This window comes from Euphorbia lathyris, chromosome 5, assembly GCF_963576675.1.
Source record: "Euphorbia lathyris chromosome 5, ddEupLath1.1, whole genome shotgun sequence".
In the NCBI taxonomy this organism is placed as follows: domain Eukaryota; kingdom Viridiplantae; phylum Streptophyta; class Magnoliopsida; order Malpighiales; family Euphorbiaceae; genus Euphorbia; species Euphorbia lathyris.
The window spans coordinates 9395859-9413382 of NC_088914.1; the positions used below are offsets into that span (position 1 = coordinate 9395859).

General features: G+C 39.1%; 1 non-coding gene across 1 annotated transcript; it reads right to left on the reverse strand.

Moving 5' to 3' along the window:
• Window positions 1–1985: 1985 nt before the first annotated feature.
• LOC136231503 (small nucleolar RNA R71) lies at window positions 1986–2092 on the reverse strand. Its single transcript, XR_010689880.1, has one exon. It is a non-coding gene; the product is annotated as a small nucleolar RNA R71 (small nucleolar RNA).
• Window positions 2093–17524: the final 15432 nt, after the last annotated feature.

Consider the following 17524-nt stretch of genomic DNA (forward strand, 5'->3'; position numbering starts at 1 on the left):
CGAAGTCAAAAACAGAAGAAAATTCCAAATTCTCGATTGAGGAAACCAAATTCTCGGTAGAGAATTTGTGAGCCGCGACCGAGAATCTCAAATTCTCGATCGCGACAAGCGTCGTCCAGATCTCCCTCCCTTTCATCCGAAGGCAAATATTTTCTCCCCCATTCTCGGCCGAGAATTAATTATTCTCGGTAAGTTCAGCAATTCCTGGAGAGCCATTCGCGCACTTTCGTTTTCGACGAAACGCGTTCGTTTGGGTGGATAAAAACATCTCTTCGTAGAGGATACGACCCTTCACAATGGACATGACATTTTAATCACGACTCTTCAACATCTATAAATAAAGAGTTGATGGAGAGTTGGAGATATAGAAAAAAAAAGAAGATTAGTATAGAATTAATGCAGAAATTCCGAGTCAAGTGATTCAAAATTTAGAGTTCATTTCTGTAAAAGCAATATGATGTACACACATTGTTTATTCTATAATTACAAACACAGTAGCGTTTAGATTTGTTCATATTAGTTTACATTTTGGTAGTAGCCGACCGTATCTCTATTACGAAGTTACAGCGAGAAGATTGAGTAGAGGATCCGCCCTGAGTCTGACAAACTCTAACGAAACCCAAGGAAAGGATTGACAACCCGTTCACTTGCAAGCCGTCAAATGTTTTCATGCTTCTTGTTCTCTGTAAACTTGTATCAAATTTATATTTCATCTAATAAAGTTCATTCTATTCGATAGATTTTTATGCAGCACTTTGGTAAAGGATCCGAAGTGGATGCTGGTGTTTTCATTAAAACGTAGTTAAATTCAAAATCTTTACAAGGAAATTTTGTTGAACACTTAGGCAAATTGATATCATCAGTAGAGTATCAATTTGGTTAAGGTAGCGATCTAACCCGACCGTAGGAGGATTGACTGCAGTTCAAAGCCCTAAAATTAGAGGAATCAACGTTTATTTCATTGTTTTAATTTATGCAAAGTTTAAAGTTGTTTTCTTTGCTTAATGCAAACGAATACATTTGTTTACTTTTCTAAAAGAACTAAACGTTTCTGTTTTGTAAATTTATCCCTAAATCAGAAGTATTTTCTAACATTTGTTATACTCTATTCTAATTCTTATTCTAGCAATTTTAAAACCAAATCCGATTTAACGATTTTCCATATTATAAACCTTAAAAGTAAATTTAACCAATTCAAAATAAGTTTTTGTTAAAAAACGTTCCCTGTGGGATCGATATCTTTTATTACTACAAGCGTATATCGTGCACTTGCGGAAATCGCTCAACAAGTTTTTGTCGCCGTTGCCGGGGAACGCCAAAATTTTTGACAAAAATTTAGATTTTTCATGTTTTATTTCGAATCTAGGTTTATTTATACTTATTCAAAATTTTATATTTTACTTATTTCAGATTAGTAACATATTTATTTTTCAAATTCTGTTTTGAAGGTAGTTTCGGTTCGTGCGAAATTTGAAGTTCATGCGCAGTTCTCGAAGTTCAGGCATTCCACCAAAACCGCTAGACCCAGAAATTGAAAAAACGGTTAAAAAGAACAAGAAAGACAAGAAAAACAAAAACAAGACTCCAATAAAAACTAGAGTTACTGAGCCAGAAATTATGGCTACACTTATGGATTACGTTAGGCCAGGAGTGGCCGGTGTAATAAACAGCATAGTTAGCCCCAAATTAATGCAAACCAATTTGAAATTAAGCCAGCATTGCTTAATATGTTGCAAAATAACGTAACATTTTTCGGGTTACCTAACGAAAATCCTAACACCCATTTGACAAATTTCTTAGAAATTTGCGACACTTTTAAAGTTGCAGATGTGACTGCGGAAGCAATCAAACTTCGCCTTTTTCCTTTTACTTTGAAGGATCGAGCCAAAGAATGGTTAACTTCTATGCCAGCCGCAACATTTGAAACTTGGGAGCAATTAGCCCAAGCGTTTTTATCAAAATATTTTCCTTTAGCAAAAACTGCAAAAGTCATAAAAGAGTTAACATCTTTTTCTCAAAATGATAATGAAACTCTTTATGAGGCTTGGGAACGTTTTAAAGAACTTCAACGTTTATGCCCACACCACCAACTGCCCGCTGAACTTTTAATGCAAACATTTTATAATGGATTGAATCCTACAACTAGAGGTTCATTAGATGCTATGTCTGGAGGGTTATTCATGAACGTCGGCCCAAGCAAGGGAACTTTTGGAGGAAATGGCAATCAACAGTAGTATGTGGCCCGCGGAGCGTGGACATATACCAGTGGCGAAACCATCATCCTCAACTACATCATTAGTTAAAGGTATAGTGAATCTTGATCCAGTTGCGATGTTGCAAGCCTAATTTTCTGCCTTATCGCACAAAATTGATAGGTTTATGGCACCGTGTGATCCTAATGGTAATCCAATCCAAACGGATGTGGATTATGAAGGTATGAGCGAAATTGAACAGGTAAATTTTGTCCAAGGGCAAAACCAAACTAATAACCCTTATTCCAATACATATAATCCTAGATGGAGAAATCATCCTAACTTTAACTGGAGAGATAATAATAGTAATGCCAATGCTAATTAAAATCGTACCACTAATTATCAAAATCAATCAAGAGATAAGATTAGCACTTTATCTTCTAAAATCGACAAATTTATTGATGTTATGAGTGGAAAAATAAGTAATCACGACGATGGTTTTAAACGGATCGAGAATAAATTCGATCAGCTTATTAAAAACCAATCATCTAGCATCCATAATTTGGAGGTTCAAATTGGACAACTCGCTAAATCAATTCCATCCTGCAAAGAGGGAAGTCTTCCAAGCCATACGGAAGAAAATTCGAAAGAGCATGTAAAGGCTATCACTCTTCGCTCAGGGAAAAATTACTTAGGTCCGGAAATGCCCGGAAATTCAACCTTACCAGGAACTGATTTACCAAAATCCAAAGAAGATATATTAAACAAAAAGATACACCAATTGACTCGAGTATAAAAACTTTTGTACCCAAACCCCATTTTCCACACAAAGTCCGCAATAAGGACTATGACAAACAACTTTCAACGTTTTTAGACAAACTTAAAAATTTGCATATTAATTTGACGTTTATGGATGCAATTACGCAAATTCCCAATTATGGTAAATTCCTAAAAGATTTAATTTCAAAGAAAATCAGTTGGAAAGGAATTTCATCCATTTCACTAACTGAAGATTGTAGTTCAATTGTGTCAAGTAATTTGTCCACTAAACTCAAAGATCCCGGATGTTTTACCATTCCGTGTAAGTTGGGAGATATTGAATTCCCAAGTTGTCTTTGTGATTTAGGAGCTAGCATAAACTTGATGCCATTATCAATTTTTAATAAGTTAGGCTTAGAAGAAGATATCAAACGTACCAATATGGTTTTGCAATTAGCGGACCAAACCACTAAAAGACTATATGGTATTATCGAGGATGTTTTAGTTAAAGTTGACAAATTTATTTTTCCTACCGATTTCGTTATATTAGATTTTGCTTATGACGTTAATTGTCCGCTAATCTTTGGTAGACCGTTCATGAACACGGGACGTGCTCTAGTTGATGTATCGGAAGGGAAAGTAGTTTTAAGAATAGGAGACGATAAGATCGAGTTTGATATGAACCAAGCAATGAAATATCCTATGGAGGATTTCGCTTGTATGAAACTTGATTTAGTTGAAGAATGTGTAAATGACATTGTTCAAAAAGAAGAAATAATAGAACCTATAATGAGTGAAGAATTAGAAGATAAGGACCCAGAGCCTTTGATTCGAGAGGATGGACCAGTTCCGCCTTCAATTATAATTCCACCTAAATTAGAACTTAAAGAATTACCAAACCATTTGAGGTACGCTTTCTTAGGCGAAGGCGATTCTCTACCTATAATTATCTCTAACAAACTAACACAGGTTCAAGAAGAAAAATTAAAGGAAGTTGTTAGAAATAGAATAGGAAGTATGGGGTGGCAAATTTCAGACTTAAAAGGAATTAATCCTAGTATTATAATGCACAGAATTCACTTAGAAGAAGATAAGCCACCTAAAGCAGATAGGCAAAGGCGCTTAAATCCGAATATGAAAGAAGTAGTAAAAAATGAGTTTACTAAACTTCTAGACAATGGGATCATTTATCCGATTTCGGATAGTGAATGGGTTAGTCCGATTCACTATGTACCTAAAAAGGGAGGAATAACTGTTGTAAGTGTTGGGCTTATGGAGACTAATATATATAGACCCAACTGAAGCGATGGGCCCAACTGCAGCGATTAGGGTTTCAAACGGTTAGGGTTTCAGGAGTATAAATGTAACCTCTTTCTCTATAATCCGCATCTCATTCATTATAGTAAATATCCTGGCTTGATAGTGCCCCCAGACGTAGTCATTCATATTGAGTGGCGAACTGGGTAAACAATTCTTGTGTGTTTGCTTATTTTCGTTTATCGTAATTTCAATTATTCCTAACAACTGGTATCAGAGCGAGGGTAATTACGATGGGAGACGGAAAAACCCCTGTGGAGAAATTCGATGGTTCGGATTTCGGTTTCTGGAAGATGCAGATCGAGGATTACCTGTACGGTAAAGATCTGTACCAGCCTCTGGGTGAGCAGCCGGAGGATATGTATGATGAAGAGTGGAAGCTGTTGGACAGAAAAGCGATGAGCGTTATACGCCTGTCGCTGTCCAGAAACATGGCGCATCACACGGTGAAGGCAAAGACCACGAAGGAGATGTTGGAGATCTTGAGTTCGTTGTACGAGAAGCCTTCCACGGAAAACAAAGTTCATCTGATGCGACGATTGTTTAATCTGCAGATGACGGAGAATATAGCAGTGGCGACGCACCTGAATGATTTTAATATGACAATCACTCAATTAAGTTCTGTAGATATTGATTTCGATGAAGAGTTATTAGCCCTAATTCTGTTATCTTCTTTACCAGAGAGTTGGAGCGGCACGGTTACTGCCCTAAGTGCTTCAGCAGGGAAAGAAAAACTTAGGTTTGATGATGTCAGAGACTTGATTATAAGCGAGGAGATTCACAGGAAAGAGTCAGGTTCCACATCAAGATCAGCCTTGAATGCAGAGAATCGGGGCAGGTCAAAGTAGAATCGTGGCAGGTCTAAGTCCAAAGGGAGAGGGAAACCTGTGAAGGACAAGAGCCACATCAAGTGCTGGAATTGTAATGAGAATGGTCATTACAAGAGTGAATGTAAGGCACCGCAGAAGGAGAAGTCAGTGAATTCAACCAGCGAGGATTTTGGTGATGCGTTGATTCTGAGTAATTCAACTGCAGAAACAGCAGTAGAAGCCCTGGTATTGAGTGTAAGAAGTCCTCTGGAGTCTTGGGTATTAGACTCAGGAGCTTCGTTTCATTCATGTAGTAGTGCAGATTTGATGGAAAACTATACCCCTGGGAAATTCGGAAAGGTTTATCTTGCTGATGATGAGCCTTTAGAGATTGTAGGGAAGAGAGATGTTTCGATCAAATCCCCGAATGGATCTGTGATAAAGCTGTCTGGAGTAAAGCATGTTCCTGGCCTAAAGAGAAATCTGTTGTCAATCGGGCAAATGGATGATGAAGGTTATTGTGTAATCTTTGCAGGTGGTGCTTGGAAAATGACCAAAGGAGCCATGGTGGTTGCCCATGGTGAGAAGGTTGGATCGTTGTACTTAACAGACAACGTTTTCAATAGCATTGATGTCGTGAGGGAGAATGTTAATGCAGATTTGTGGCACTATCATCTTGGTCACATGAGTGAAAAGGGGATGAAAGTGATGTATTCAAAGGGTCTGTTGCCGGGTCTGAAATCTGCTGATCTTGGGCTGTGTGAGGATTGAATCTTTGGGAAGCAGAAAAGGGTCAGTTTCTCTAAAGGTGGCAGAACTTTGAAGAAGACAAGTCGGAGTTAGTTCACATCGATCTATGGGGTCCTGCACCTGTGAAATCTCTTGGTGGAGCTTTGTATTACATGACCCTCATTGACGACTCCACCAGGAAAGTGTGGATCTATTTTCTGAGAAAGAAATCTGATGCTTTTGATTCCTTTCGAAAATGGAAGGCCCTGGTTGAGAATGAGACAGGTTTGAAGGTAAAGTGCTTGAGGTCTGACAATGGTGGAGAGTATGAGCTTAGGGAATTCAAGGAATTCTGTGCTGAGAATGGAATTTGCATGGAGAAGACTCTGAAAGGAACTCCTCAGGAGAAAGGAGTTGCAGAATGAATGAACAGAACTCTGTGTGAGCGTGCTAGAAGCATGAGGCTGAAGTGCGGACTTCTGAAGACGTTCTGGGCAGAAGCAGTTAACACTGCAGCATTCTTGATCAACAGAGGGTCTTCGAGTCCCTTGGAGAGTGGCATTCCTAAAAAGGCTTGGAGTGGCAAACAGGTAAATCTATCCTTTCTACGAGTATTTGGATGTGATTCATATGTTCATATTGCCCCCCTTGAGAGAAGAAAGTTAGATACAAAGTCTATTAAGTGCACGTTTATTGGATACGGTGGTGATGATTTCGGATATCGGTTCTGGGACAGTCAGAATAGGAAGATTATTCACAGTCGGGATGTTGTTTTCAACGAGCAGATAATGTACAAGGATAGTCTAGGCACATCTGATACTAGTGATGCAAGACCAGAGGTCGTGGAACTAGACATCACGAATTCTGGTGGGAGCAAGGAGGTAGTTGTGGAGGAGACGGTTGTGGAGGAGGTAGAAGAACCCCAAACTCCACCGGTTACACTGCGCAGATCCACTAGAGAGCGTAGAGCACCTGACAGGTACACGCCTACAAGCAACTACATGCTGTTGACAGATAGTGGTGAACCAGAAAGCTACTTGGAAGCATCTCGTGGAGAGGATGCGAGCAAGTGGAGGCTTGCAATAGATGATGAGATGGATTCCTTGATGACCAATGGCACCTGGGAACTTGTTGAGCTTCTAAAGGGTAAGAAGGCTCTACAAAACAGGTGGATTTTCAGAATCAAAGAAGAGGCTGATGGTAGCAAACGCTAAAAGGCAAGGCTGGTCGTGAAAGGCTTTCAGCAGAGGTATGGCATAGATTATACTGACGTTTTTACTCCAGTGGTGAAGCTGACTACTATTCGTTTAGTGTTGAGTATGGTAGCTGCAGAAGATTTGGAGCTGCATCAAATGGATGTAAAAACGGCATTTCTTCATGGGGACTTAGATGAAGACATCTATATGAAGCAACCTCAGGGCTATGAGTCTGATAGCGCTGAGCTTGTGTGCAAGTTGAACAAGAGCTTGTATGGTCTGAAACAAGCTCCAAGACAGTGGTGCAAGAAATTTGAGGATTCATGCACGAAATTGAGTTTGTGAGGAGTGAAGCTGATCATTGTTGTTACTTCATGAAATTGAATGAAGGCTACATAATTTTACTGTTATATGTTGATGATATGCTGATTGCAGGGTCGAGTGCTCGAGAAGTGAGAAAACTGAAGAAGCAGTTATCTGAGCGGTTTGCTATGAAAGATCTCGGAGAAGCTAAGCAGATTCTGGGCATGAGGATTGAAAGAGATAGGAAGGTGACGCGGCCTCACGCGGTTGTGGAGCGAGGCCGATCTTAGGGATAAGTGTACCTCGTCGTTATCAAGTAATAAATTTCTGGAAAAGTCCAGGTATCGTCCACAGGATTTATTTCTGCAAGTATCGAGTTACTTAGTTTCAGGTGTTATCTAGGCTTAGGGGGTTTTGAATTGGTTTTTCTTAAGTTAATCTACTCCTAGGTTGGATTATACTACTCCTAGCTAAGTTATCCGATTCTAACTAAGTTATTCTACGCCTAATTAAGTTATTCTACCCCTAATTAAGTTAAACTACTCCTAAGTGATCTTTTACCAATGCAATTATCCAAAGGAACATGAAGGGATACGATGATAATGAAAATAGATTGTTTAAGCAATTGAATTAAAACCTAAGTCACTTGTGTCCGAGGTGATTAACCCGACCTATCCTCCTAAAGTCCCTAGTTCGTGATTCCCTTGTAATGCCGAAACTAGCTCTAAGGCTCAGCAATTTGGGCTTAATCTTCTATAGGGTCGTCAATCCTATAGGCACTGACTAGGTCAGATTCAGCTCGCAATATGTGCCAACTTGATTTTGGGATTATCGAATAAGTTAAACCAATCAGACAAAGCGTAAGACAAAGGTTAAAGCATTAAAACAATTGAATGAACAAAAACCATAATATATATCAAAGATGAAAGTATTGTCATGAAGTTACAATGAGCCTAGGATTCATAACATGTATTAGAGGCTAGACAGAATGTAAAAGAAGAAAAATCCCTTTCAGGGAACCTGTCTACTAATGCAGGCGTCTTTCTAGGACTTAAGGATGGAGCTTGAGCAATCATCGGTGAACGGAGCTTCGGAGGTGTCTTCAATGGAGGTTTGAAGGATATGGAGGAGGTGGAGAGGATTTCTCAAGATGAAAAGCTAAGAAAATTACAAAAGATAAAAAGATGTCTAATTACATTGGAAAAATCCTATTTATAGGCGTGGCTCGGGCCCTTTTCTTGACATATTTTCGTGTCCTTATGCAGGTAGGAAGTCGTGGGGTCCATCATGGCGTCGTGGGGGCGGAATTGGTCTTTTTGACTAATTCCCGCAGGTCTGCTCGACGAGCAGGCACTGCTCGCCGCGAGCAGGCACAGCTTGCTCGGCGAGCTGGCCGCGCCAGCTTGCCCGAGCAGGCCCCTAAGGGCCTGTTCGGCGAGCCGGCATGGCCAGCTCGGCGAGCTGGCCTAAAATAGGCCAGTTCGTCGAGCAGTCTAGCCCGATGCGCCCCCGCGCGGTCGCTGAAATGCCAATAACGTGTCTTTTCGCCCGAACTTATCCCTACGCATGCACAAAAACTCCAAACAACATTAGTCCAAAGGCTAAATTGACCCGCCAATCGCTTATTTTGGGCAAACGCTTCGTTTGGTGCGACTTTTGACGGATCAATTAGCTTCAAAAGATAGCGAAATTATAATATGAATGCCATTTTGGCCGTATTTTCCTAAATTGATCATAAAACGAGCCTAAACAACGAAAAGTAAATAAAACATTTCCAATTTCTAACTAACTCACACAAAAGCATTTAAATGCGAGAATTGCTCGCTTATTAACTAAATAACGCTAAAACCCGTCCTAAAGCTGTACCCAAAGATAGGGGTTTTTGACCCCTATCAAACCTCCTCGCACTTAAAACTTTACTTGTCCCTAAGTAAACTAAAAAACTAAACCCGCAATCACAAGCAAGCTAGAAAACCTCCCGGTTTGACTAGGTGCTTGACACAATTTCGAGCATCTGTAATTACATGCATTCGGAAATACAAAGTAGAGACACGATATCCAAAAGCCGCATTTCAATTATCATAGGTCATATGTTTTAAGAAAAAGGACACATGTTCAATTAAACGAGCTTGAGGGGATCGCTAAGTAAAACACCTCACCATAGGTAGTTCACTCATTTCACACAATTTTGGTGGCTAAAGTGTTTACTCTCGGCTTATGTTCTTGCTTAGGATTAAGTTGATTTTGCATGTTCATCCGAGTTCCTCTACTATGCTATATGACTCCGATGATATCAAAAACAGCCTCGAATTGGGGTTGTAATGTGGTTAGAGGGTTAAAGGTACAACAAGGGTTAATAGTTCTAGCGCTAGAAAAACAAAGTTGAAATGGCTTTAGCAAATATGAAGTGACTGAGCTTTTTCTTCATTCATTATTCTCTTTTTAGGACGTTTTCTTGAGACGTTTTGATTTTAAGAACTGGGGAATGAAGTTCTCCCCTTTTTGTTCGTCTCTTTTCTTTTCTTTTCTTTTTCTGTTTTTCTCTTTTTTTTTTCTTTTTCCCCTTTTCTTTTCTTTTTGGGATAGTGATGCTCATTCACTTTTTAGCCTTTTGGCTTGCTACTATGATGCCATAGACAAAGATAAAGCGCTAGAACGACAAAGGCTCGATGTGAGCTTTGCAAAAACTTAGGGTTAAGTAGCAAACCAAATGATGGTTTGCAAAAATTGGGTTAGAACGAAAGAAAAATCTATAAACTACAAAAATATAGGCTCAAAGGGGCTTCCTAGAGTGGATGAAAAAGAGAAAATAAGGTAAAGAAAAGGGTTAATTCTAATGAGGCTGATTCATCGTTTATCATCTCAAATCATTGCATGTAGGTTCAACACAGTATTAGGTGCAAAATCTGTAATCTTTCCACAAGTCAAAGCATTCACACAAAAATGTCAAGAAAAAGAGCTTTTTGATGTTCGCTCTTAGGCTCAAATTCAACTCACAATTCTTTGGGTTTCAATTTTGTGTTTACTAGTTCTCCCCAAACTCGAGTTTAACATCACATGCCTTCAATTCTTAAGTTATCTACCTAAGTAATGATTTTAGCATTTCTTCAAAAGTAGAGTCTAAATGCAAACTTTAGCTCATGCTTTTACAGATACAAGGATTGTGTCCTACACCTAAACTAGTTGTCATGCAATCTTAGATTCGGTTCTCAGCCCTCAAGTACAAATAACGAAGTTTAGATTCGAAGGAGGTTCACGGTTTTAGGTCCTAAACATGCAAAACATAAATAAAACCCGCAAAACGCAAAACTAAACTAGACACGACGCAACAAAAATTTAAAAATTTTACCATTTTTGTAAGTTTGTCTACCCCTCCTCCTCACACTAAAAATATGCAATAAGTTCCAACATTGCATCACAAATCATAAAGGACAAGTGTAAAAAGTTAGGGTGGAGAAGACAACTTACTGATCGGCCGGGAGGGTGGCCACTGCATGTTGTAGAGCTCACAGTAGTCAGCCGCTACGTATTCAAGGCCCGTGAGCCTTTGGTCCATGTTCTGTTCGAAGGTAGTGAACCGTTGGTCCATTTGTTGAACAGTATTGAAGGTCTGAAGGTTAAGGTCTCTCATTTCTGCCATCATGGTGTTAATGGCGTGGAATTGGGCCTCCGTCCCCGGCCCTTGGTGTTCCGTTTGGTCATCATCTGCTGCAGCTTCTTCTTGATAGGCTCGATGATCTCGTCTTGCTTCAGTTTTCCGATTTGTTTGCTCCTGCGAAGAGTACGTTCAAGTTCAGGGTTAAGAGGGACACACGGTATTTTCGTTGATCTCGTAGGCATACGCTGAGAAGAAATAAATACAAGAAATAAATGAAAGCGAAAAGAAAATTATACACATCATACAAGGTTGCACAGATATATACAGGTATTCTTATTACTGATAGATATAGATTGATGTATATGGTACAACTAGTAAAGATAAACAAGTATGTATAAGTATGACTCAAAATATGGAAAAATATAAATATAAAAATGAACAAGTATAAAAGGTATAAACAAGCACAGACAAAAAGGTATAGATGAATTTAACAAGTGTAGATACACGTTTCTATAAACAAGTATAAATAAGAATAGGTATGAACAACTACGCATGTTATGAGAGAACATGGTAGATATAAACAAGTATATAAATAAGTATAGATGTTATAAACAAAGGATATTTACAATGAATTCCTAAACTAACAAATCGACCTTTGGTTCGATATTGCAGAAGAAATAAATCCCCGGCAACGGCGCCAAAAACTTGACGCGGCCTCACGCGGTTGTGGAGCGAGGCCGATCTTAGGGATAAGTGTACCCTGTCGTTATCAAGTAATAAATTTCTGGAAAAGTCCAGGTATCGTCCACAGGATTTATTTCTGCAAGTATCCAGTTACTTAGTTTCAGGTGTTATCTAGGCTTAGGGGGTTTTGAATTGGTTTTTCTTAAGTTAATCTACTCCTAGGTTGGATTATACTACTCCTAGCTAAGTTATCCGATTCTAACTAAGTTATTCTACGCCTAATTAAGTTATTCTACCCCTAATTAAGTTAAACTACTCCTAAGTGATCTTTTACCAATGCAATTATCCGAAGGAACATGAAGGGATACGATGATAATGAAAATAGATTGTTTAAGCAATTGAATTAAAACCTAAGTCACTTATGTCCGAGGCGATTAACCCGACCTATCCTCCTAAAGTCCCTAGTTCGTGATTCCCTTGTAAGGCCGAAACTAGCTCTAAGGCTCAGCAATTTGGGCTTAATCTTCTATAGGGTCGTCAATCCTATAGGCACTGACTAGGTCAGATTCAGCTCGCAATATGTGCCAACTTGATTTTAGGATTATCGAATGAGTTAAACCAATCAGACAAAGCGTAAGACAAAGGTTAAAGCATTAAAACAATTGAATGAAAAAAAACCATAATATATATCAAAGATGAAAGTATTGTCACGAAGTTACAATGAGCCTAGGATTCATAACATGTATCAGAGGCTAGACAGAATGTAAAAGAAGAAAAATCCCTTTCAGGGAACCTGTCTACCAATGCAGGCGTCTTCCTAGGACTTAAGGATGGAGCTTGAGCAATCCTCGGTGAACGGAGCTTCGGAGGTGTCTTCAATGGAGGTTTGAAGGATATGGAGGAGGTGGAGAGGATTTCTCAAGATGAAAAGCTAAGAAAATTACAAAAGATAAAAAGATGTCTAATTACATTGGAAAAATCCTATTTATAGGCGTGGCTCGGGCCCTTTTCTTGACCTATTTTCATGTCCTTATGCAGGTAGGAAGTCGTGGGGTCCATCGTAGCGTCGTGGGGGCGGAATTGGTCTTTTTGACCAATTCCCGCAGGTCTGCTCGGCGAGCAGGCACAGCCTGCTCGGCGAGCTGGCCGCGCCAGCTTGCCCGAGCAGGCCCCTAAGGGCCTGTTCGGTGAGCCGGCATGGCCAGCTCGGTGAGCTGGCCTAAAATAGGCCAGTTCGTCGAGCAGTCTAGCCCGATGCGCCCCCGCGCGGTCGCCGAAATGCCAATAACGTGTCTTTTCGCCCGAACTTATCCCTGCGCATGCACAAAAACTCCAAACAACATTAGTCCAAAGGCTAAATTGACCCGCCAATCGCTTATTTTGAGCAAACGCTTCGTTTGGTGCGACTTTTGACGGATCAATTAGCTTCAAAAGATAGCGAAATTATAATATGCATGCCATTTTGGCCGTATTTGCCTAAATTGATCATAAAACGAGCCTAAACAACGAAAAGTAAATAAAACATTTCCAATTTCTAACTAACTCACACAAAAGCATTTAAATGCGAGAATTGCTCACTTATTAACTAAATAACGCTAAAACCCGTCCTAAAACCGTACCCAAAGATAGGGGTTTTTGACCCCTATCAGAAGGCTGGAAAGTTGTATCTCTCACAAGCTGAGTATATCAAGAAGGTATTGATTAGATTCGGCATGCAAGATGCCAAGCCAGCTACGGTTCCTTTGGGTAGCCATTTCAAGCTATCTAAACATGACTCACCCAAGAGCAGAGAAGAGCGAGTCCAGATGGAGAGAACTCCGTATGCCTTAGCAATTGGCAGCTTGATGTATGCAATGGTGTGCACAAGGCCGGATATTGCACATGTTGTGGGAGTTGTTAGTCGTTTTATGGGAGACCCTAGTAAGAAGCATTGGGAAGCAGTAAAGTGGATTTTGAGATACCTGAAGGGAACCACTAAACATGCCCTATGTTTTGAGGGCAAGAAAGTTATGTTGACAGGATATGTGGATGCAGATTTGGCATCTAGTGACCTTGACAAGAGAAGAAGTACAACCGGATATGTCTTCACATTGGGTGGTATTATTGTCTCTTGGGCTTCAAAGCTGCAGAATGTGGTGGCTTTGTCTACTGCAGAAGCTGAGTACGTTGCAGTGACTGAGGCTAGTAAGGAGATGGTATGGTTGCAGAATTTCTTGCATGAGTTGGGAAAGGAGCAGAAGGATCCTATTTTGTACAGCGACAGTCAGAGTGCCATTCATTTGGCAAAGAATCCCGCCTTTCACTCAAGAACAAAGCACATAGAGTTGAAGTATCACTACATACGGCATCTCTTGGACATGAAGATATTGCAGTTCATGAAGATTCCAGGCACAGAGAATCCTGCAGAAATGTTGACTAAGGTTGTAACCTTAGAGAAGCTTAAGCTATGTATGGCTTCAGCTGGCCTTGGTAATTAAGTTAAAGGCATGGCACTACCATCAGAGGACGGATTTAGTCTCCAGGTGGGAGATTGTTGGGCTTATGGAGACTAATATATATAGGCCCAACTGAAGTGATGGGCCCAACTGCAGCGATCCAACTCGCTGCTGAGTTGAACGGGGGTACGGGGGTGGTAGCCCCTGTTGGGCCATCGGTCCAAAATTTTTTTTTTGGCGATTAGGGTTTCAGACGGTTAGGGTTTCAGGAGTATAAATGTAACCTCTTTCTCTGTAATCCGCGTCTCATTCATTATAGTAAATATCCTGGCTTGGTAGTGCCTCCAGACGTAGTCATTCATATTGAGTGGCGAACTGGGTAAACAATTCTTGTGTGTTTGCTTATTTTCGTTTATCGTAATTTCAATTATTCCTAACATTAAGGAATGACGAAGGTGAATTAATACCTACACGAACCACCACCGGTTGGAGAGTTTGTATAGAGTACATGAACCTTAATAAATCAACTAGGAAAGACCATTTTCCTCTACCTTTCATTGATCAAATGATCGAAAGGATAGCTGGTCATGCTTTTTATTGTTTTCTAGACGGTTACTCCGGATTCTTTCAAATATATATTTACCTGGATGATCAAGACAAAACAACCTTCACATGTCCTTATGGAACATTTGCATATAGGAGAATGCCCTTTGGTCTATGTAACGCACCAGCAACATTTCAACGTTGTATGACTGCGATCTTTAATGATTTCATTGAAGATATCATGGAAGTTTTTATGGATGATTTTTCCGTTTATGGAGATTCTTTCGATTCATGTTTACAGAACTTGGATAAAGTTTTGTCTAGGTGTGAAGAAACAAATTTAGTATTAAACTGGGAAAAATGTCATTTCATGGTTGACGAGGGAATTGTTTTAGGACACAAAATATCTGAAAAAGGATTAGAAGTGGATAGAGCAAAAACTTCAGTAATAGAAAAATTACCCCCTCCAACTACTGTTAAGGGAGTAAGGTCATTTTTAGGACATGCAGGTTTTTACAGGAGATTTATTAAAAACTTCTCTGTAATTTCCGAACCACTTACTAATTTACTCATGAAAGATTCGACCTTTGATTTTAATAAAGATTGCGTTAAAGCTTTCGAAACATTGAAAACAGCTTTAGTCAGTGCACCCATTATTGCTAAACCCGATTGGGATTTACCTTTTGAAATCATGTGTGATGCAAGTGACTTAGCCATCTGATGTGTTTTAGGTCAAAGAAAGGATAAGAAACTTCATGTCATTTATTATGCAAGTCACACACTGTCTGGTGCACAGTTAAACTACACCACCACCGAAAAGGAAATGTTAGCTGTAGTTTTTGCATGTGATAAGTTTAGGTCATACTTGTTAGGTTCGAAAGTTATTATTTATACTGATCACGCAGCTTTAAGATATTTATTTGCTAAGAAAGATGCAAAACCACGTCTAATTAGATGGGTTTTATTGTTACAAGAATTTGATATAGAAATTAAAGACAAAAAGGGATTAGAAAACCTTGTCGCCGATCATCTATCAAGACTCGAAGATGAAAACGGTCCTCTAGGTGAGACTATCGGTATACGAGATGATTTCCCTGATGAATATCTCTATCAAATGAAAAGTGTCATGTTGCCATGGTATGCGGATATTGCAAATTATCTTGCAGCCAACATCGTCCCGGAAGGATTAACTTTCCAACAAAAGAATAAATTCTTCTTTGACATTAAACATTATTTTTGGGAAGATCCTTTCTTGTTCAGAACTTGTGGTGACGGGATAATTAGGAGATGCATTAGTGAAAATGAATATGAGTCTATAATGTCGGAATGCCATTCTAGCTCTTATGGGGGACATAACGGCGTTAGTAAGACAGTAGCCAGGATATTTGAATGTGGATTCTTTTGGCCTACATTGTTTAAAGACATCCGTTCATTTATTATTCGTTGTGACAAGTGCCAAAGAACAGGAAATTTAGGCAGAAAAGATGAGATGCCCCTCACAAACATGTTAGAAGTTGAAGTCTTCGACATGTGGGGAATAGATTTCATGGGACCTTTTCCCCCTTCTAATGGTAAAACTTACATATTAGTCGTCGTAGATTATGTTTCGAAGTGGGTTGAAGCAATTGCAACCCCGACGAACAATTCTAAAGTTGTTGTTGGTTTTCTTGAAGATATATTTTGTAGATTTGGTTGTCCTAGAGTCATTATAAGTGATGGCGGTACCCATTTATAAACCGAAGTTTTGATATACTTATGAAAAAATATGGAGTACGCCACCGCGTGTCAATGCCATACCATCCTCAATCAAATGGACAGGCAGAAATATCAAATAGAGAACTCAAATGGATTCTAGAGAAAACAGTTTCGTCTTCAAGAAAAGATTGGTCTTGTAAACTCAACAATGCGTTATGGGCAATACCGTACTGCATTTAAAACACCAATAGGAATGACTCCATACCGATTAGTGTATGGGAAGGCATGTCATTTGCCAGTCAAATTAGAACACAAAGCCTATTGGGCTATTAGGGAACTTAACTTTAATTTGCAACAAGCAGGTAAGAAACGTTTTCTCAACTTAAATGAGTTAGACGAGTTACATCATCTATCTTACAAAAATGTAAAAATATATAAAGAAAAAGTGAAAAAATGGCACGACGCCAAGATTAAAGTCAAAAGCTTTAACATTGGGGACAAGGTGTTGTTATTTAATTCACGGCTCCGTTTATTTCCAGGTAAACTTAAGTCCAGATGGAGAGGACCATATCTAGTCATTAAAGTATTTGATTATGGCTCTTTAGAACTTGAAGGACCTGACGGAGTTCGTTTCAAAGTTAATAGTAATAGATCTAAAATCTATTACGAAAATGTTTCAAACGAAGAAATTGCGTTCGTGACGCATTTTTCTGACGATTAATTCATTTAGATTTAATGTACTTTATTTTTATTTTTATTTCATTTTATTTTGTTTCGTTTTGTTGGTTTTAATATATTTTAATGATTTTTAATTTAGTTTAAATTTTTACACATGCCAATTTTATGATTTTTAATTATTAATAGACTTTATATTAAGGTTTAGATACATAAACATATGTTTAAGTCATGCTTTTATTTTATTTTTAGGTCTTTAGTACGAATTAGAAGGAATTTGGTGATTCTCAGCCGAGAATTTGGAATTCTCAGTTGAGAATTCACATTTTCAGAATTGTCCAAACAGGTAAGGTTTTTTCTGAACTTACCGAGAATAATTAATTGTCGGACGAGAATCAGAAACATAGGGTTTCGACGCCTGATTTCCGCAAGGAAATCAGCATGTCACGACCGAGAATTGGGATTCTCGGTCGCGACACGAGAATTTTCTGCCCATCAGACCTGTATCTTCTTCTACCTGCAGACACAGCTTTTCAAACTCGAAGAGTTTCTTCAACTTTTAGAGGTATGATTTTATGCCTTTTCGCAT